Source organism: Macrotis lagotis, chromosome 4, assembly GCF_037893015.1.
Source record: "Macrotis lagotis isolate mMagLag1 chromosome 4, bilby.v1.9.chrom.fasta, whole genome shotgun sequence".
Classification (NCBI taxonomy): domain Eukaryota; kingdom Metazoa; phylum Chordata; class Mammalia; order Peramelemorphia; family Peramelidae; genus Macrotis; species Macrotis lagotis.
The window spans coordinates 151,499,521-151,518,340 of NC_133661.1; the positions used below are offsets into that span (position 1 = coordinate 151,499,521).

The 18,820-nt window shown below is 37.1% G+C and overlaps 1 long non-coding RNA gene across 1 annotated transcript; it reads right to left on the minus strand.

Annotated features, from left to right (window-relative positions):
• Nucleotides 1–4,352: 4,352 nt before the first annotated feature.
• On the minus strand, nucleotides 4,353–9,368 carry LOC141520059 (uncharacterized). The gene is made up of 2 exons (XR_012477530.1): nucleotides 8,984–9,368; nucleotides 4,353–5,696 (listed from the first exon to the last, which is right to left on the minus strand). It is a non-coding gene; the product is annotated as an uncharacterized LOC141520059 (long non-coding RNA).
• Between the last annotated feature and the right edge of the window lie 9,452 nt (nucleotides 9,369–18,820).

The following is an 18,820-nucleotide window of genomic DNA, read 5'->3' on the forward strand; positions in this document are numbered from 1 at the left end:
TACCTTTATGTAGCTAGCTATTAGATACACAAAAATCTTCAGTTTCCCTAATGCTTTTATAAAATCCTCAATTTACCATTACCTCAATTCCCATTCTTGTTTTATATTACTTCTCTTCATATACTTTATTTCCCTTAAATTAGCTTATTCATTATTCTCTATCTTTCACCTTCATAGGCTGTCCCCTACACCTTTAGGACTGGCTTGTCTCCTTCACAGCCTCTCCTAAGTGGCAGTTCCTTCTTGGTCTACTCATTAGCTAATACAAATTAAATTCATTTGAATAAATTTACATACGCTTTGTATTTACTTATCTGCTACCACTGTCTCATAAACCAGTAGACTAGAACCTCATTAAGTGATGCCTTACTTTTTATGTTTGTCTATAGTCAGCATTTTTCAGTGTTTTTCTTGCTCCCAGTGCTGTTTGTTGGGGAGTCAGTTTTTTTCAGGCATCTGCAACTCTTTGTGACCCTCCCTGGTTTCCTGGGCAAGATGGTGGAGTGGTTTACCATTTCCTTCTCCAGCTTATTTTATGGATGAGGAAATGAAAGTAAGCAGGGGTTAAGTGACTTTTGGGGGGTCACCAAATCCATCAGAGGCTGGATTTGAACTTAGGAAGATGAATCTCTTTCCACTGGGCCACTTAGCTGCTTGATATTTACTTTTTGGTTAATTGACTTTGATACTCAGTTAAATGACTAAGACAACATTTTCAATCACTTTTAATTGTTTAATTGAATATTTTTAACCCTCAGATTGCCTAACATAGCCTTATAAAAGGTGGAGATTGAAATAATAAATTAATGGATCTGCTCAACTTCTTCCCATGTCAGCATCAAACCAGCACTTCTAGTCTCATAAAAGGCAGTGAATGCAGTTTGAAATTATATTGTGAAAAGTTCACAAAATGTCATAAAATCTCATTTACCTAAAATAATGGAGGGGGGGAGAAGAAAAGAGATGGTAGTTCAAGTAGGTTCAAGAAAATTCAAGTAAGCTAGAGTAAAAAGTTTAGAATATAGAATATCTGAAGTGAAACAATGTCATTTTCTAATAAAGCACATACTAGACATTAAGATGTAAATTACAATTCAAATAAGTTTTCATTAATAAAAATAAGCAAAATCTTTTGTCAACTGATAGGATTTTGATAGGATCAAATAGGAAATAGAAGAGAGCTTAGAGGTTACTTTATACATGGGGAAATCCAGACTTCAAGAAGTTAATGGCTTGCTCTGTTTCATAAAGAAAAATAGTTTGAAGAAACTCATATCTCTCCTTTCATAACTGTTGTATGAGCTGCCTTGTTTTGCTTTTTCACTCCTCTTTCCTCAAAACTCTTTTCTCTTTTCAGTGTTTTTTTTTTTAGGTCTTTGCAAGGCAAATGGGGTTAAGTGGCTTGCCCAAGGCCACACAGCTAGGTAATTATTAAGTGTCTGAGACCGGATTTGAACCCAGGTACTCTTAACTCCAAAGCCGGTGCTTTATCCACTATGACACCTAGCTGCCCCTTTTCAGTGTTCTTAACACTGTTTTCTCTCCCAGTCTCCTTTGCTAGATTTTCATATAGGTCTTGACCACTAGCAATAGGTGACCCCCAAAGATCCATCCTGAGCCCCTCCTCTCTTCTTCTTTATACTGTTTTATTTAGTTGATTTCATTAACTCCCATGGATTTAATTTCCTCTTTCCATGTGATTCTCATAACTATTTATTCAGTCCCAATCTTTCTCCTGAACTCCAGTTTTGCATCTCCTTGGGCATTTTGAACAGAAAATCATAAACTCAACATGTCCAAAATGGAATTTATCTTTTCTCTCCAAGCTTCCCCTCATTCAAACTTCCTTGTTGCTAGATCCTTCCTTTTCTTCTCTAACTACCACTGTTCAGTTGCAGATCCTCATCCCCTCCCCTCCCAGATGATTGCAATAGCCTCCTGCTTTCAAGTCTCTCCCCAGCTTCATCCCTCATTCAGCCTCCAAAGAGATTTTTCTAAAGTAAAGATCTGACCAATTTCATTTTTCTACTTTTTGATAAAATTCAGTAATACATTCAGTATCAAAATCTCTATTTGCTCCTTACTACTTATATTTTATTTCCTTCCCTGTACTGTATGATGCTTTCCTTTTCTCAAGCACCTCCAGATTCAGTGCATTAGGAACTATATGAGAAAATCACTATGATCTTACAAAAAAAAAAGTAGTTTCAGCAAAATTTTAAAAGGGTCATTATTCTAGGGAACCTCATTAAAGACCTAAATACTTGCCACCTCCTCCTATCTTCACCACTTTAATTAGCATCTACTCCATCAAGCCTCCTAAGAATCTCTCCATAGCAGATATTGTTTTATTTTTTCCATAAGCCCTTTAGCTCTTGAATTTTTTAGCCACACTCTAAAAAGAAGTAAGTCTCCCATTCAAATATCACTCATAAAAGATGCTGTTCAGTTTTTGACAATCTTTAGGAGAATTGTCTAGTATCCTTCTATTTCAGTGCTGGTTTTTCTTGCCATAGGAGCTGTCCAGCCAGCAAGATCGAGAAGAGACATAAAGCAGTGCTTCTTACATTGGGCACCAAGCACCCATGATAGGCTAGAAAGTCTTTTTGTTGTTGTTGTTGTTGTTGTTGTTAAGGAAGAAGCAAGAAGCAGTAGCAAAAGCATTGGGCTTGGGGACTGATCACATACTCTTCTGTCCATGACATTGGCCTCCTTGCCTTCCTTGAACAACACAGTCCAATTCTCTGCGTTTTCCCTGGCTGCCCCCTATACCTGAAAATGCCCTCCCTCCTCATCCTGCCTCCTGGATTCCCTGACTTCTTCAAGCCCCAACTATACTTTCATCTTCTATAGGAAACCTTTCATAATCCTAATGCCTTCTCTTTGGTAATTATTTCCTATTTATCCTGTATATAGCTTGTTTGATTTATGCATGCCCTCTTCTTGTGAGATTCTCACCAGTGTCCTTCCATCCTCTTCAGGGAAGCCATCCAGCTTCTGAGAGGCTTTCTTTCATCTTGTGATGTTGCAGTGTATAACCAGTGAGTTTGTGAGCTGTGTGTCATCCGTCATTCTTATGATGCAATATGCCATCTTCTCTGATCACTGATATCTCTAATGATGCTCCTTATGCTACATCTTCACATTTCTTGGTTGGCAATGTGCTGCTGCCTCCTCCCATCCATTATGTCTTTTAATTGCCCTTTGGATGACTTTCAATTTAAATTCTTTGGAGATTTGTCATCCCATGATCCACAGCCAGACAACATCACTGGAAGAAGATTGTTTAAAAGATATGCCTTTGTTCCAAGGAGATCACACTTTGAGGTTTTGGCTCTGAGTACCTCTGGTTCTATGATGCTGCCCTTGTTCTAGCCTACACAGGCAAAAACTGCTCCTTCTCTAAACTCTTGCACAGTAATCAGAGTTTTCATTATATAATCTGCCTCTTGATCCCACACTATACAATTCACATCATTACACTAAGGCTTCTTGACCTGTGAACCCCTCTCTGTTTTACTGGAACACTTAACCATTGTGGGAGGCACCCAATCGATAGTCACTGGGCTTCTCTGAATTCAACCTAACTTTAGCCCCTCTCAAACAGACATACAATAATTGTTGGCAGTAAGCAAAATCTCTTCATGAAAGGATGTGCATATGCAATGCACAAGCTTATAACAGACAATTATAACTAATTGAAAGACTAGCTGGGAAGGAAGGGAGGGAGTAGCACTGGATTCAGACTCTGAAAGGCAGAGGAGAGCCAAAAAACATCAGAAAACAAGTGAAGTGGGACTGATTAATTTTTCTTTTTAGCATGCACATTATTGAGCTCATTAGCTCTCCTCCCCCACTTCAGCTTCTCCTTTTTTTTTTTTTACTTCCAGAGGAAGGAGTGACTGGCTGATTTCATTATAGCATAGAACATTATGTGCCTGAATGCTTTCCATTCTGAGTTTTCACCGGCATTTTCAATGGCAAAGAAAATCTGTGCATTGTTTAATAGGGAAAGGGTTTTTTCCCTCCTTCAAATTGGCATCAAATCAATTCTATAGATGCTTCCTAATTCTGGGTTTATTTTCAACAAAGATCAAAACAGTTGCCCCATAAAATGAAAATAATACATATTCAAGGATTGGTGCCTGAAACATGAATCATGAAATAATAATGATTATTATACTGCTATTTCTGCAAAAAAAAAAAAGATGTTCTGTAAAGCCTGTCAAAAAATTGCATCCATGAATTGAACAAATTTTTAAATTCACCTGTTTGGAGGGGTTAGAAGAGGGCTCATCAATGAACCTTGCTAAGAATCGTTTTATAAAAAGCAAGACTTTTTCAAATGGGAATTATCAGCCTCTGGTTTATAATTTCAGATATTCATCAATATTAACTTTTGAGAATTGGGACATGCATTTAATAGCAAAAATTTAAATAACTGCAAAATCTGTCATTTTTTTTCCTGCCTCTGGGAACACATTATGAAGCCAATTGATCTGTCCTTCTAAGCCAACAGTTCCACTAAGGTCACCAAGCAGAGAAATCTAATATAATTATTTTTAAAAGAAGCTAAGAGGAAAAAGCATGCATTATCCAACTCAGAATTAGGACAGGAATTTAGTTAGCCTAAATCTAATATTTCTCATTTTCTGCCATATCTCTCCAAGGATTATCTTGAACTCTTGTCACCTATGTTCATTCAGTAGCAGCCAGTGTACAGTTAATGTATACTAATAGAAATCCAGAGACAGAGCTTAAAAAACAAAAAAAAAATTCTACTCTTTTATTTCCAACACCTCCCCCAAAACAAAACAAAACAATCATTATCTTATATCTCTTCTTACCTATTATTTCATTATGAGATTTACTCAGACTGAAAACAACATTTAGAGAAGGTTCTGAATATCATCATGGATGAAAGACAGGGCATGATCCTTGAACTCTCTCATGTGGGGAGCAGTAGAAAAACATAAGGAGCATGTGGCAGGGCTGAGGCAGTATCCCATAAATCTCAGAAAAAGCCAACACAAATTCTATTCTAATATTTCCATGACATTTTGATGTTATTGATGAAGATACTCTCCAACAATGTGGATCACAACACTTGCAGGCCAGTAAAAGCTTAAGGGCTTTTAAAATAATTTTTGAAATAACCTTCAATGCCTACTATTTCATCAATCATATAAATTAAAATGAGGGAAGAGGAAAGATTAGGCTACAAATAACTAGCATCATAGCATCATAAATATAGAGTATAAGAAATCACCTAAATATAATCCAATACCCTCATTTTATAAATGAAGAAATAGGATAAATGAATTTTAAAGTATTTGTTAAACTCCTCCTCTGTGCGAGGGACACAAATATAAGGGGAAAATCCTCAATAAGATCAGTCACTGTCCTCAAGAAATTTTCATTCTAATTGGAGAAGACACCACAGATAGGGGAGTAGTATGAAGAGAGGAAATAAATCAGAGGGAATGGTGATTAGAGTCATAGAGTAATTGAATGTTATGTTTTTCCCAGGAACAATAGTGTTGATTTGATTACTGTTCTCAGAGCTACTTTTAGAAGTCTGGGGAGAGAAGAGTACATGGAGATGGCAGCATGGTATGGAGTTGACTTGAGAGCTGGTGAGATCGTCCAAAATGACCACTCACTTATCAGAGTTCATTGTCCGAGGAGTGTTAGTCCTAGGAAAGAGTGAGACCATACAGGTAATGAGTATCAGGACTGGGGTTAAAACTTGGGTTACCTGACTTCAAATCTGGCCTTTCTACTATACAACTATTAACTCTTTCATGTGGCTATAGCTGGAAAATTTACTTAAAGGAATGAAAAGAAGGGTCTTCAGGCATTGACATGCTTGGGATACAAAGAAGCATTTTTTTAAAAATCTGATTAATTCACTTGGTTTAATTTATTAATCAATCATTTGCTTAACTAATCAAGGGCAACTAAAACTCATTGAAATTCTGGTTAATAATAATAATACAAGCATAAGGGAAGTGTCATTAATAGCTGCTACAGAATGACTGAATGTGAATAAACAGTGCTCCAGAGTGGTTGCATTTTGTTCTAGTTCATAGAGACAGGCCTAAGGCAGTCTATGTCCAGTACTTGTCTTCCAATATCATTATCAATATTTGTCTTATGTCAAGTAAGGCATACCAATAGTAAGGCTTAAAAGTCAGGGAGAATTTTCAAGGAATAGCCCTTATTTTTTTTTAATTTTTCTCTCTTTTGTAAGAATCAACACCACTTTTTTCTTAACAGAATGTCACCACTTTTTTTTTTTTATTCTGGATTGAGAAAAAATTTCTCCTTTAACATTTAGTTTGGAACCCAGAAACAACTTTATCCTATAAATTCTCTTTCTGTCATGAATATTTCTCAGCCTAGCTAAGTTCCAAAGATTTCTTACCTTTACCTGATTATGTTCTTCAAAGTTAGGATGTTAACCTCTAACTTTTTCTGAAGTTAACTCTGCCCCTCCACTTCTAAAATGGCAGTAGCATGAGCTACTTAGGAGCTTCAAAAGCAGAAAATGAAGAGGGGGTCTATATATAGCTTAAATCACATATTTAAAACCCTAAATATACCATTAACTGAATTATCAGGGTAATAAAGGAAGAGCTATGTTTTCAGTTGGAATTATCCAACTCCCCTCTAGAGCAAATCAGCAAACATTTGTCACTTAATTCTTTGAAAGGAATTAGTTACCTAGGAGACTACAGGTTCATTAGAATATGATGCATTGTATTAATCTACTCCATCTCCCCCCATAGTATCTACTCTAAAGGATTTAAGATCAATCTATCATAACTATGAATTATCCACTAGAATTATTAGTCATCTTTTCAAAAGTTTGTATATCTGAAGAGGAAAAAGAATAATAAAAACAAATATCCTGGGAGTTCAGATGAGGAAGAGATCACTTTTGAGATAGTTGAGTAAGGCTTCATGGGGAAAATGTTGGTAGGTGGATAGGTTGGGGAGAAAATTCTAGGTTTCAAGAACAGTCTAAGTAAAAAATATAAAAGTTGAAAAGTGCTAAGTATGTATGTAGAGTGATATTCATTTAATAAATTTCATGGGCATAGTACTATGGAAAGAGTCATCAATTTGGAGTGAGAGGCCCTAGCTGTGATTTGGAGCAAGTCACATCCCCTCTCTGGCCCTCAGTTCCCTCATTTGTAAAATAAGAGAGGGTTGAGCTAGATCATCACAAAGATTCCCTCTAGGTCAATCCTATGATGATTCTATAGTCATGGGATACTAAGAACTTAGTATATATAGAGTACTGTGAGCTAGGGGTGATTGATGTTAAGTCATTTTTCAGTCATGTCTTTGTGATCCTTTATGGAGTTTTCTTGGTAAAAATACTGGAGTGATTTGCCAATTGCTTCTCTTGCTCTTTTATACATGAGGAAATGGAGGCAAACGGGTTAAATGTTTTACCTATGATCACACAGTAAGTGTCAGAAATCAGATTTTAACTCAGAAAGATGAATCTTCCTGACTCCAGGCCTAGCATTCTATCCACTGTGCCAATTAGAGTCAAATCAACCTAGTACTTTAAGGGAAGGAGAAAATGCAATCTGCTTAGATTGATTCATTCCTTCACTGGATAGTATACACATAGCAAAAATGTAGCTCATCTCAGGGGATTCATTGTCTTTAAAAGATCCATGGTGCTTGATTGGAACCCGTGGAAAAAAATTTTTTTGAGCTATTTAACATTGATTTAGATTTTTTAAAAAAATGACAACTTTAAGCATGAATAAAAACAAACAAGCAAAAAATCTGCCTGTCTGCCTAATATTCATATTCCCTTCTTGGAACAGGTAAGCCAGCCCATGTATAGTTTCCTATGACACCATTCAAAAGAACCATAGAATTTTAGAGCCAGGAGGGATCTTCCAGATTACAAATCAGTTAAGGACAGTTGAATTTCAGTTCCTGGGCTTCAGTTTCCACCTTAGTAAGAGGATGGATTGGAATTAGGTTTTGATCTTATTTGTATTAAATCCCTTTTGGCAGTCTGGTATGGTAGGGCAGTACGGTCCCTTTTTTAAATGAATAAAACAAATAAGTAGGATTATGAAGGAAACCAAATTCCATTGATAAACATTTATCAAAATATTAAAAACAAAAATAAGGTTTTACAAACTCCAGGTTAAGAACTCCTGGATTTAGATAAATCCCTGAGGCCCCTTCTAGCTCTTAATTCTTATAGGTTAGTCCATCCCCATTCCTTCCATTTTATGAATAAAGAAATTCAATTCTAGAGAAGGGAAATGATGCACAATGTCACACAGCTAGCAAGTGGCTGAACTGCAACCAGAACAGGACAGTTTGATTCTGAATCTAACCATCTTTTCATTATGTTGCCTATATCTTATCAGATAAATTAATTCATTCACCCCATCTAGGCAAGGAATTTGAGAGAAATACCTCATGGGGCAAAAGAAAAAGAAAAAAGAGACACATCCCCAATTCAGCTTCAACAGAAAGGGTACTGGATTTGGAGGCAGACATAGTGGATTTGAATCCTAGCTCAATAACTTATGTGACCTCTGCCATCTATTTCCTCTCTATCTCAGCTTCCTCAACTGTAAAATGAGATGGTTGTATTAGATGACTTTTAAAGGCCTTTTCACACTCTTCACCCTTATTATAATGCAAGACATCATCATTTGATGGATTTTATTTTATATAACCAGGTAAAATCATGTTTCCTTGTCCCTAATATAACTACAATTACATTCCCTACATTATATACTTTCCTGCCTCCTCAATCTGTTTTTCCTTCTTAGGGTACTTTTGCCTCCCTCTACATCGATTTTAACCCTACCCATGCATTCAAATCCCTACTTAGGTCCTACCTTCCTTGTGAAACCTTCCCCTCCCCCATCCCAATACTTGGCTTCCTCTTAGCTCTTATTCTGAATTTCTATATTATTAACAATCTACTTGCCTTTAATTAAATTATTTTCTAGGAGGTACATCTGTGTAAGTCTTGTCTTCTTAAATAAGTCTCAAGCTCCTTGGAGGTAAGGAACAGGTCCTTCTACTTCTCTTTTTTTTATGTCACCCAAAACTATGGGGATGCTCAATAAATACCTGAAGGCTTGTTTTAATAGGGAAAGCCTATTTTGAAGGCTTCAGTCTATCCATATCATTACAAAGGAGTTTCTTGCATGGATCCTCCTCAGAAAACCTCAAAGGATTCTAGTGATCAAGTGGGACCAATTAATGTTTTTGAGAGGCAGCCAGCCAAGTAGGGTACCTTCCCCCAACAGGAATAACTCAAAAACTCTGTTATCTGGGAGAACATGAACATTCCCCAGAATCATACAAGCCAGAGAGATGGAGTAATGGTTACCAAAGACACCAGCCCAAACAGAATTCACCTTCCAGAGCACAACAAAAGAGGGGCCCTGCCTCCCCCATTCGTGTGAGTGGTAGGGGAGTTTATCAGTAAAGCTCTGTCAGAGTCATCCTAGAATCTCAAGGGAATGACACCCAAGTGATTGTCTTTCCCCTGCAATCCCCAGATCAAACTTAGAAACAGAGTCCTTAGAAACATTCTTATAGTAACTAAGCAAAAGAGTGAAAGAGAAGGGATGCCACCAGGAAGGGCTGTTCTTTTCCAATTGTGAAACAAAGCAGAGAATGAGGGGAAAACCAGACTACATTCCATATCCCAGACAGCTGAAGATGAATAACCAAGAAGAAGAGGAGGATGCATACTAAAGAGGGTGGCTGGGTCTGAACAGAGCCCGGAGCCTGACCTAGCAGATGTCATCAGAATCCTAAAAAGCTTCCTCCCTCCAAGGGTAGCAGCCTCCTCTGGAGAAGATTGCTGGGCTTGACCAATCTCACAGTCCCAATACTAAAAAGACACTCCATATATTTCCCTGGGGGAAAGCCAAAGAGGGCTTAGACACAGAATCTTCCAACCAGCTTGTAACTGTTGTTCATTGTGTCTGACTCTTCGCAATCCAATTTGGGATTTTCTTGACAAAGATTCTGAAGTGATTTACCATTTGCTTCTCCAAGTCCATTTTACTGATGAGGAAACTGAGGTTAATGGCACACTAGATAAAGCACCGGCCTTGGAGTCAGGACTATAGGAGTTCAAATCCAGCCTCAGACACTTGCCACTTACTAGCTGTGTGACCTTGGGCAAGTCACTTAACCCTGACTGTCTCACATCCAGGGCCATCTCCAGTTGTCCTGATTCATATCTAGCCACTAGACCCAGATGGCTCTGGAGGAGAAAGTGCGGCTGATGACTTAGCGCTCGTGTGCTTGTCGTGGCATCACCTCTCTGATGTGGTCTTCTTTGAAAACAAAGGACAAACATTACACAACTAGCTAGTAAGTGTATGAGGCCAGATTTGAACTCAGGCTTTCTAGACTCCACTGTACCACCTAGCTGCCCAACTACCTAGGTTTTCCTCCTTCCCATTCCCCTCTTTCTTTTAAATTTAGTATTTTCCCCAACCCATCCCTTCAGGTCCTGGATAGTCTTATAAACAAATTCCAGTGTCTGGATTGAATGACCTTTAAGATAAATTTCAAGTCTCTGTGTTGGAGCTTCTTGATCCCCTAACGCTCACTCCCCTCTGGCAGGTAAAGAGGAAAGAGAAGAGCACCTTAGCTCTTCTGCCCAATTCCTCCACCCTAACCCTTTTCCCCTGCTTCCCAACTGGGATGTGCAATCAGCCCAGGGCAAAAAATAACTACAAAAACCCACGTGGCTTGACCTTGGCTTACTAAAGGGAAAATCTTGTTGACACTGGTGGCCTCCTTCCTAACAACATAATCCCAGAGGTTCAGAGGAGATGAAGAATCAGAGAGAGTTTTGAGAATGCCCCAGTGGGCAGAGGAAAAGATTCAGTGAGGAGCGGCAAAGTTCTCTGCAGGTTGGTATTAATTTTAAATGTGATCTGAAAGAAACTTTTATCTACCTGAACATTACAGAGAGTTAACTAGGAAGAAATCCAGGAAGGGACGAGACATTTAACTTCAAGGTTATCTCCTCTCCACCCCTTCTGCTGACTCCTGTCCCCACCCCAATGCTTGCTTCCTTTATTGCCTTAGAGACTGAGTTTCTTTAAAACAGACTTGTCTCCCAGGCTGCAAACATATAAGGTAAACCCTATGACAAAATTGTCCTACAACATTTAGTTCCTAGCTCTTTTAATTCCTGGGATCATAGGATTTAAACCTGAAAAAGAACCTTAGCAGATGTATGGTCCAATTTTTCAGTTGGACAGCTGAAGATGCAGAGGCCCTAAGAGGGAAAAGGACTTGCTGGGAAGCTAGGTGGCTCAGTGGATAGAGCATCAGTCCTGGAGTCAGGAGGACCTAAGTTCAAATATGACCTCAGACACTTAATAATTACCTAGCTGTGTGGTCTTGGGCAAGTCACTTAATCCCATTGCCTTGCAAAAAAAAAAATGGGAAAAAAAAGGACTTGCTAGAGGTCTGACATGGTAGGAAATCACAGTTAGGATCCTAATCTGAGTCTGCTAACTTTATCTAATGATCATGATTATCTAGGATGCAGCTGAAAAGGCTTTCTTCTGGTATAAGTTGGATTTCACTTCTTGGTTCTGCTATCAGAATTCTAGAACAGATAAAATGGGGAAGAACATCTTTTGAAGGCTTCACATCTATGAGAGAAGTTCTCTCTTGTACCTAATAACTACTTATTGAAATCAGGACCAAGGTTTTTCCACTTTTCTACTTCCTTATCCAGAAATGAACTAGTGTGGGAAATCTTGTGCAAAAACTTAACCAATCTGAGAGACTTGGTGAATTCCTGCTCAAAGCGTTTACTCAGATCAGGGAAAATGTTGATTATCTTCCCTTTTTTCAAACAGAAAATTGTAAATTGATAAATCTCATTGACTCTTATGACTTGTGTGACCCAAGTCAGGCACCCTAAGACCCTCCTTGCAATATAACTCACCTCTCATTATACTCTTCATTCTCTCATTAATGATTAACCAAGAAGAGGTGAACACCTGCTCTTCCAAGGGTATATAAATGGTGAGCCCACTGCCATGAAGGATCTTTGGAATCCAAGAGTACCTCTGACCTCTTTTTATGAATACTATGCTCACCTTATTAATAAAATGACTAAATTACCCAGAAACTATGTCTTTTGAACTTTTTAAACATCACATTGAACTATATATCTCCTTGAGACAAATATTGTCTTCAAAAATAGTCCCATTTTACTTATATGACAATTTTTTAGGAAGTCTTGAATTCAAATTCTTCAGCTAATGTATGCTCCTGGCAAATAATTTAACTTCTTTAAATGAGGATAATAATAGCACCTTCCCAAAAGGTATAAATATAAACCTTAAAGTAATAAGGAAAAATTAGCTATTATTAGCTGTTGCTACATACAACTGAATTTATATTGCTACATCCATGAGTAACAAGCAAAAGAAACATTGGTGGTTATTCCTATTTCAGCAATGGAGGTTGGAAAAGGTATAGGTGACTGAAATCCCTGCCCAACACTTTACATAACAATGACAAAACCTAAATCAAATTGCCCAGCCCTTGTTTCCCCTCAATCCACTAAGTCCTTTCTTGTTCTCCTATTTTCATAGTCATAGGATAATAGACTTAGAGCTGATAGGGATCTAAGATCATATAAGCCAATCTCATTTTACAGAAAAGGAAACTGAGGTCCACAGAGATGAACTGCCTTATCATCCAAGTTAGGTCCAAGATATGATTTGAATCAGGTCCTCTAAATCCCAAATCAGTATTTGTTAGGGACTGTGTGTATGGGAGCACTGTAAATTATCTTCACCTGGTGTCCTTGAGCACCAGAGTCTTATTTTACATCCTGGGGAGAGTATTTAAGCACTGGTATTTGGTTCAGTAAACAGAGACCTTGGAGTAAAGGGAGAACTTGTCATCCTTGTCTCCTGCCCTTCCAGTGTTTACCTGGGGAAGATTGAGGGAGTTCAGAAAAGGGATTCAACAAGTATTCTTTTCACTACTTTCAGTAATATCAACTCTTGAAATAATTAAAATATCTCTCAAGAATGTAGCTATCATTTTACAGATATCAGGCTCAATTAGCAAATAACTCTGGGAAAAGGAAAGATGATTTTTATTCATACTGCAGTATAAATGTATTCTTCAGTGAGGAAGGTTTCTGATAGATGGGAAATAGTAATTAGAGCTAAAAGGAACCTTGAGGAATTTAGGACCAAAGGGTTTCAGTGACCCAAGGTCATCCCTGATAATGAGGTGAGTTGGGATTGGAATCCAGATTTCTTGATTCCAAATCCAAATATTTTAAAAAAAATTTCCAGCTACATGCAATGATAAATTTTAACAATTTTTTGCAAGGTTTTGAATTTTACATTTTTCTCCCACCCTTTCTCTCCTTCATCCCCCTCCCCTGACAGAAAGCAATATAATATAGGTTATACATGTTTAACCATGCTAAACATAGAGCCATAGTAATTATGTTGTGAAAGAAATCAAATTGATACAAAAATTAGAGATAAATACCTTAGACAATTTTTAAAAATTGAAGATTGTACGCTTTGGTCTGCTTTTACACTCCACAGTTCTTCTCTGGATATGGATGGTATTTTCTATTGCTAGTCTTTCAGAATTATCTTTGATTACCATCACCTAATGTTGCTGTTAGTGTGTTTGATATTCTTCTGGTTCTGCTCACTTCATTCAGCATTAGTTCATGCCAGTCTTTCCAGGCCATTCTGAAGTCCCATCCCTCATGATTTCTTAGAGAACAATAGTGTTCCATCACATTCATATATCACAATTTGTTCAGCCCCAATTGATGGACATCACCTCCATTTCTAATTCTTTGCCACTTTGAAAAGAGCTACTGTAAATATTTTTGTTCATGTTGGGTTTTTTACTTTTTTGTGGGATCTCTTTGGGATACAGACCTAGTAGTTGTATTGCTGGATCAAAGGATATACACAATTTTATTGCCCTTTGGTTGTAATTTCAAATTGTTTTCCAGAAAGGTCAAATTCAGTACTTTCTATTGTATACAATGAAAATATTGTTGCTGAGTCATTTTAGTCATATTTGACTCTCTGTGACACCATTTGGGGTTTTCTTAGCAGAGCTCCTATAGTGCTATTTCCTTTTCCATCTCATTTTTCAGAAGAGGACTTGAAGTAAATGGGATTAAGTGATTTACCCAGTGTCACATAGTCCTGACTCTAGGCCCTGAATCGCTCTCTATTTTTTCCACCCAGCTGCTCTACTATAAGAATACCAAGAGCCTAAAAAGTGGGAGAAAGGAGTTAATTTCAACCCCAAAAAATACTTCAATAAAAAATCAAGCTTTGAAAGTTTAGACCCTAGGTAATTTTATGTGTTTTACAACTTACTTCATTGGCCCAATTTGTTTCTGTCTAAACTCTGTGAAGGTTTATAGGGACAAAAACTATTATCTTTTAACAGTGTGTTTTTGCCTATTTGGAAACACATCTACTAAAACATTTCCTCATCAAGAGCTACTAGTAATGCCACCATCAGCCCTTTAATAATCCCTTGTCTTTGAAACTAGGCTAGCTAGAGAAGAATCAATAAAATTACTGAGTGTCTCATCATAAACTCTCCAATATAGGGAAAGCACTCTGGGAAAGCCTTGCCTAGTTCCCTAATCCTACAGTCAGGGAAGTTAAGGATTTTTTTAAATCAGTGGTCTGTGTCTATGACATAGTCTTGGAGACTTCTCTCTGTTTCCTTGTCTCTGCACCATCTGCAAAACCAAAGGTGAGAAACATCTCTGACAAGATAACTGAAGGGAAGCTCTCTGTGCCATAGCCTAATAGGACTCCTGGAAGATTGTCCTGCTGATCCCAATCACAGATTCAGTTACACAAACCTAGAGAATTTACTTCATCAAGTGTCATGGACTCCTTTGATGAAACCTATAGACCCTTTCTCAGAATAATGTTTATAAATGTTTGTAAAAATTAAAATAAGGGGCAGCTAGGTGACACAGTTGGATAAAGCACCAGCCCTGGAGTCAGGAGTACCTGGGGTTCAAATCTGGTCTCAGACACTTAATAATTACCTAGCTGTGTGGCCTTGGGCAAGCCACTTAACCCTGTTTGCCTTGCAAAAACCTAAAAAAAAAAATTAAAAATAACAAAAGGAATCCAATTTTATTGAAATTGTTGTCAAATTTTTTTTCCTAAAAGTTCACTGACTCCAGGTAAAGAACTCTTGCCCAATATGTTCAGGGGAAAAAGAGGAATAACCACATAACTGTGGTTAAGGTAGGTAGTGAAACAAAGACAGTTTTCAACAACAACCCCCTCCCCCCACAAAAAAGCTCAGAATACAAAGAAAATTGCCCAGAGGTTTGAATGTATTGAGCTCGATTACAGAACTCAGTCACAGTCAGTCAATCAATAAACATTAACTACCCACTTTAGACCTAGATATTGTGCTAAATACAGGGGATGCCAAAAGGAGGCAAAAGACAGTCCCCTGCCCTCAAGGAGTTTCCAATCTAACAGGAAGGCAACATGCAAACCACCATATCTACAAACAAGCTACATACATCATAAATTTGTAACTGATCATGGTAGATCAAAGAGGATGCTACTAACCATTTAATGAGATTTAAGTCATTTTTGACTCAGAAGAGAAAGAGCCAAAGTAGCTAATTCTATGCTTTATTTTCTTGTTTATCTTCATAATTAAAAAAATTAAATTTTGAAGCTATAATATTGACTTCCCTTGGTTTCCTGTTATATTTGGAAGGACAGGACTCAAATCAAGTCATTCTCTGTGAAGCTTTTCCCACACAGAAAAAGCAAACTGCTAATTAAGGAAGTGGCTGCATATGTAACTTGGATCACTTACAGAATCAGTTTTGAATGTGGTTCCCACAGATGTCTTAAATGAATCTTACTTAGTTCCAAATTGACATTCAGAAAGTCAAACTTGGAACTAGGGGGTTGGGGATTGAGGCTTAGGTAGCTAATAGCATTGATAAAATTGGTTACTGACTGCCCATGTTCCTAGGCAAATTGGGAGTGGGGTCCAGGGATAAAAAATGATAGGAAGGATCAGTCCTAATGTATAGAATTTGTTTATATTGGCATTCAGACAGTCTGTAGTTAACCATCCTCTTCAAGGGTTGCCCTACTTCAAAGAAATGGTTAGTTCCCATAGATACTTGGGTCACGTAATATTCTGTAGTATACTTAATTGTGACTGAAAGGCCTGACATGAGTCATTAAAGAGATGGACCTGTTCATTGAAAAAACTGCCTTTAGTGTTAATTATGTGATTAGGGAGTGATAGGAACAACTGCTGTTTAAAAAAAGATGACTTGTAATAGAGAAGATTTGTATGGAGGTCACTGATCCTCTAATATTACCAAATTTTATAAAGTAGTTATTTGTGTTGTCATACCCATTTAGAGACTCCATGGGAACATGAACTTTGAATTTTTTCCTGTGCCTAACACGGTGCTCTTCACAGAGGAGAGGAATGATGCATATTTGACCTGAATTCATTAAAACAACAAAATCAAGATTGTCTTATAGACTTCCAAATTGGTACAGAAGGTCTCTAGGAATAGAACAGAATTAGGTGTAAAATATGGAAAACAGTATAGTTTTAGAACTAGATTTAGAATCAGAGGACCTGGGTTGGAGTCCTGTTTCCATCTCTTACTCCCTGTGTCACTTGGATGATAAGACAGAAACCTTCATATCTCTGGACCTCAGTTTCCCTACATCTATAAAAATTATCTGCAACATTAGGAGATCTCTGAGGTCCCAATTAACTTTACATCTATAATCCTGTAGTTCAATATAATTTCTGAGCAATACTCTGTAATTCAACACATTTTTAAAATGGTACCATACAGTGGATGGAATTCTGGTCCTGGAGTCAGAAAGACCTGATTTCAAATGCTGCTTTGCAGCACAAAGCAAACAAACTAATCTCTCTCAACTTATCTGTAAAATGGGAGTCAAAATAGGACCTATTGTTGATGAAAATCATGTGAGAAAGGATATGTAAAGTACTTTGCAAACCTTGAAACCTTATATAAATGCTAGCCATTACATATTTAAAGATTATTTAGAAGCTCATCGGTAGTCCTCAATAAACAACCAGTAGTCCAGGTTCTAGGTTTCTTGTAGACATGAATCAAAGATGCTAGAATCACTTCTGAAATGAAATTCTAGGCCTGGCCTTCCCACTCAAAGTTGTTTGCTGAAAGGTGAATTTATTTGTCTCCTTCCAAGGGAGTGGGAACAGAAAAAGATCACACTTGGCAACCAATCAACCAACCAACCAATGTATTAAATGGCTTAGGGAATGGAAAGTTGCACAAACATGAGTTTGAGAGAGTAGGTTTCCACAGCCCCTATAAGACCTTAGCTGAATTCAACAATTTAGTTTAATATTTAGCATGTAATTAATCATACCCAGAAATTCTCTAAAGAATTGTAAGCAGTCAACAACCATATGAAATATTGCTCCAAATCACTAAGAAATGCAAATTTAAAAAATTTTGAGGTTTTTTTTTTTACCTCATATCCCACAAACGGCCAAAGATAACAAATGATTGAAACACTCAATACTGAAGGGGAGGGAGGAATATAGGCATACTGATAGTCTGCTTGTAAAGCTGAGAAATGGGTTTTTTGAAACTATTTTTGAACACAATTTGAAATTATGTAAGGGAAGTGACTAAACTTGTCCATACCCATTGACCCAGAGATCCAAATGGATTACACACCTAAAGGAGGTCAAAGATAAAAAGAAAGGTCATAGTTTCACTAAAATATTGCCAGCAACATTTTTGTGGTAACAAAGAATTGGAAACAAAGTGGATGCTCATCAGCTGGATAGTAGATAGAGAAATTATGGTAGATGAATATATAGGAATACTACTACACTGTAAGAAACATAATATGAAGAATTCCAAGAAACATGGCAAAATTTGCATAAACTGATATAGAATAAAGTAAATAGAACCAAGAAAAGTATATACACAGATTAAAACAAAGCCAAATACAACTGAAATCACTAATCCTGACCTTGAAATAGTGGTGAAAAATGCCATCAAAAACTCACAATCTAAAAGTTATATCCAGAAATGTCTATGAAATGTGACTGTGTAAAAGCAAAAGGTATTAAAAAAAACCTTTTTAAAAGTTAGGAAATGAATCTGTGACTTCATCAATATAGGTTATTTCCAGATAAATTCTTTCATGTAGGTTAGCACTTTCTCTACAAATTATGGTTTTACTAGCTTAGAGCATAGATTAAATGATTTACCCAGAGTCATGAGACCAGTATGTACTACCCTATCAAAGGTGGAACTTGAACAAGTTCTTCTTGGTTCTAAGGTATATTTATTATGTCATACTACTTCTCAAAAAAATTATATATTTTAATTTTAGACCATTTAGTTAAAATCTAGGCTCTTTGGTTAGGAATATATAAAACTCATAATGTTCTCTGATCAAGTCCCCATCCACTTTGCTCAAAGTGAATAAAATACCAGCCCTGGACTCAAGAGGATGTGAGTTCAAATCCAGCTTTAGACACACTAGCTGAGAGACCCTGGGTTTCCTTCTAATCAGCTTATTTCTAAAACCTTTAATTTAGCCTTGTTTAAAATGAAGACTGACCAGTAAGAAGGTTGCTAAATAAGACCAAGAGGAAGAAGTTGCTGAAGGAACTCAAAAATCACTGAATCACCCAAGAGTTTTAATAACAACTGACCTCCAATTTTTCAGGAATCTTC